Genomic DNA, 4109 nt, shown 5'->3' with positions numbered 1-4109 from the left:
CCTTCCTTCCGAGGAGTGGATTTGTTGAGTATTTTTGAGTCTCTATTCATGGGGAATATTGGTTTGTAGTTTTCCTTTTTAGTGATGTCTTTGCCTGGTTTTAGTATCTGAGGTATGCTTGCTTCATAAGATGAATTTGGCATAGGAGGGATTCCATCCTTTTCTATATTGTGGAATAGTCTGAGTAGGATTGGTGTCATATTTCCTCAATATTTTGTACTGTTCACCAACAATACCATCTGGGCCAGAAAATTTTTTTTGTTGGTAATTTTTTTAAAAAAAGACTTGTTAAATTTCTTCTTTTGTTATGAGTCTGTTCAAACATTCTACCTCAGATCAGTGTTGTTTAGGTAAGTAGTGTGTTTCTAGAATTCTGTTCATTTCTTCTAGATTATCAAATTCGTTGGAATCCAGTTTTTTGTAGTATCCTCATACTGCCCTTTTTATTTCAGTTGGTTCTCTTGTGATGTTGCCCATTTCAGTTCTTATTCATTTTACTTGCATCCTCTCCCTCTTTTCCTTAGTTAAGTTTGCTAGTGGTTTGTCAATTTTATTAATCTTTCCCAAGAACCAACTTGTCATCTTACTGATTTTTTTTCTATTGTCTCTCTGTTTTTTGTTTGCTATATTTCTGCTCCAATCTTTGTTATTTCTTTTCTTCTGGTGACTAGGCTTTTTTAGCTGATCTTGTTCTAATTGTTGGAGATGCAGGGTTAAGGTATTGATATTGATTAGGGTTTGTTCTTTCTTTTTTTGATGTTTGCATTTATTGCTATAAAATGTGCTCTGATCACTGCTTTTGCTGTGTCCTAAAGATTTTAGTATGTTGTGTTTTCATTCTTCTTTGATCAAGGAGTTTTTAAATTACCTTTTTTATTTCTTACTTTATTTCTTATCTCCACAGAAACCCAAGGAGGGGTCACTGAGTCAGATCTGACTTGATGGCAGTGAGTTTGTTTGTTTGTTTGTTTTTAGTTGTTTTTAAGGAGTGTGTTATCAGTTTCCGTGTGTTTGCTCTTTTTCCATTGATCTTCCTATTGTTGATTTCTATTTTTATAGCATTGTGATCTGAGAAGATGCTTTGCAGTATTGCAATGCTTTTAAATTTATTGAGCCTTGCTTTGTGGGCTAACATATGGTCTATCCTGGAAAATGTTCCATATGCACTGGGAAAGAATATATATTGTGCTGTTTTGGGGTGAAGTGCTCTGTGTCTATAAAATCAAGTTGGTGGATTATATTGTTGAGTTCTTCTGTGTCTTCATTGAGTTTCCTGTTTTATCTTTTATTGAAAATCATATATTAAAATCTCCTCCTACTGTAGACTCATCTATTATTGTCTTTTCAACTCCTTTAAAGTCTGATTTATGTATTTTGAGGCACTTTCATTGGGACCATGATACTTAGGATGGTTATATCTTCATGTTCAATTGATTCTTTAATCATTACATAATGTCCTTCCTTGTCACTTGTGGTTTTTGTCTTCAAGTCAATTGGATCAGAAATTAATATTGGCACTCCTGCTCTGTTTTGGTTGCCATTTGCTTGATATATCTTTTTCCAACCTTTGATTTTTAGTCTATTTTTGTCTTTGTCTCTAAGGTGTGTCTCTTGTAGGCAGCATATTGATGGGTCATGTTTTCTTATCCAATCAGCAACTCTCCATCTCGAGTGGTGTGTCCATTTACATTCCTTGTAATTATCAACAAGTATGAATTTATTGCTATCGTTTTGTTATGCATTTTCTTGTGGTGTTGCTGATTTCTTTGTTCCATATAATTTTCTGTGCTTAGCTCATTTTTTGTATGAATTTGTTTTCATTTTCTTCATTGCTATGATTTCAGTATTTGCTAAATATTTGTGCCTTTCCTCTTTATTTCATTGTGGAGGTTTATTATTTTTCTTTGAAGTTACCCCATGATTTATAATTTTCTACCCAAGTTTAGAATAGTCTGAGCTATGTCTCAATCATCTTGACTTCCTCACCATTAGGAAGTTCTGTACCTACAATATTTATTCCCTCTTTTTGGTTTGTAGTTGTCCATATTTACCAATTGATATCTCTGGTTCCCTGTTTAGAGCTTTGTAAGCTTATTTTACTTTGTATACTTCCATAACTGGCTTGGTTTCTGGGTTATGTTTTCATGTGTGTTCATCATCGCTTGTTGTCTGTTATTGTTTGTTCTCTGTCCAAACAAGTCTCTAGCATCTCTTGGAAGATTTGTCTGGTTTTAACAAATTCTCTTAATTTCTGCTTAGGTGGAAATGCCCTAATTTCACCATCATATTTCAGTTTGGCTGGGTTTGTAGATTTTGGTTGGGAATTTTTTTCTTTCAGGGTTTTATATATATATAATCCCATTGCCTTCTCATCAACATAGTTTCTGCTAAGAAGTCAGAGCTTAGTCTTATGTGGTGCCCTTTGTAGGTAACTGTTCATTTTTCTCATGCTTCTTTCAGGATTCTTTCTATGTCTTTGGTTTTGGTGAGTTCGATTATGATAGGACTCAGTGATTTTCTTTTGGGGTCTATTCTTTTTGGGGCTCATTTAAGTTCTTGAATGGATATCTTATCTTTCATCATAATAGTAAAACTCTCTTCCAACAAATCTTCAACGAGTTTCTCTGTGGTTTAATTTGTCTCTTCCTGTTCTGGAATCCCAGTTACACATAGGTTATTCCTCTTGATGGTATTTCACATGAATCTTAGGCTGTCTTCATTTTGTTTTGATCTTTTTTTCTGATTGATCCCTTTACAAACTAGTATTGAGATATTTGTCTTCAATATCATTAATTCTGTCTTCCATTGATTTAGTTCTACTCTTTGTCCATTCAGTGTGTTGACGGTTTCTGAAATCTTAGTATTAATTTTCTTAATTTCTGTTTGTTGTTTTTCTGTTGTTTCTACTTTTTCATTTATTTTGTCAGTTTGTTCTTGTATTGCTTTCCTAAATTGTTGTAGAGTTTTGTCAGTGGTTTCCTTGATGTATCTCTCAATCCATTGAAGGTAACTAAATACAATTCTTTTAAATTCCTTATCAGGGAGTTCCAGTGTTGCTTCTTCCTCAGGGATGTTTTCTGTGTCTGTATCCTGGTCCCTTGTTTATATAACTTTATCTTCTTTGTGTGGACTGAGATGGTCAGTTTCTGAGACATTGTGATGTTGTTGTATTTATATTTAATTGGTGATTGTAGGTTGGTGTGCTTCACCCAAGATTTATTTTCTTTTTTTTTAAGTATATCTTTGTGAGTAGTGTGCTGTGCTCCACTATTCACTAATTCACAGCACTTAGGCATTCACCACCTATGTCTCCTGGTGGGTGTGATAGAAAATGAGAGTGTGTGCACTGATCTCTGTTTGGTGTTCATGAAGAGGAGTTGAGGGTGAGTTGGGCTGGTATTGGCCTCCATCTACTGTTGATCAATTGTTGCAGAAGGAAGTGGTGGCCTTCACACAGTGGATGGTGCTATAGGAAATGCAAGTATGGTTGTGTCATGTGAGAACATGCTGTCTCCCACTCCATTAGACATAAATCAAGAAATAAAATAACCAAAAAAGAAAAATAAGAGAATAAAAAACACAAACCGTATATTTTAAAAAAAGGAACAATTGCACATGCACACACACACATGCACACCAAAAAAGGGAGGGGCTATAAATGAGAATAAAAATTTTAAATATATATTAAAGAATAAAATGAGACAAAGAAAACTTCAATGTCTGGAGAGGGGAGAATGAGGGAAAAGAGAAAGAGTAAAATAGTAGTAAAGAAAAAATGAGAAAACTGAAGGGACAAAAAAGAAAATAAAAGGATGTGATGGACTAAGAGGAAAAGAATGAAAAAAAAGAAGAGAACAAGGGAAAGGAAAGAGGGAAGAAAGCACAGAAGACAAGAACCAGGGAAGGGAAAGAGAAAAAATATAAAGAGGAAAAAAAGAATGATTTTAAAACAAAATTGAGAGTGTGGAGGATGGCACCCAGCCTCTATCAGGACACACAGGCTGGGATGGAATTCTTGCTGGTCCAGAAGGTGGGTGGAGGTGGGGGATGGCCACACCTCCATTCACCAACAGGGTATGGGGTATATACAAGGGGAATATTGCACTTTT

This window comes from Orycteropus afer, unplaced genomic scaffold (assembly GCF_000298275.1).
Source record: "Orycteropus afer afer isolate SDZICR_OR568_19922 unplaced genomic scaffold, OryAfe1.0 scaffold00142, whole genome shotgun sequence".
NCBI lineage: Eukaryota > Metazoa > Chordata > Mammalia > Tubulidentata > Orycteropodidae > Orycteropus > Orycteropus afer.
Note: the sequence above shows the minus strand (reverse complement) of the source record.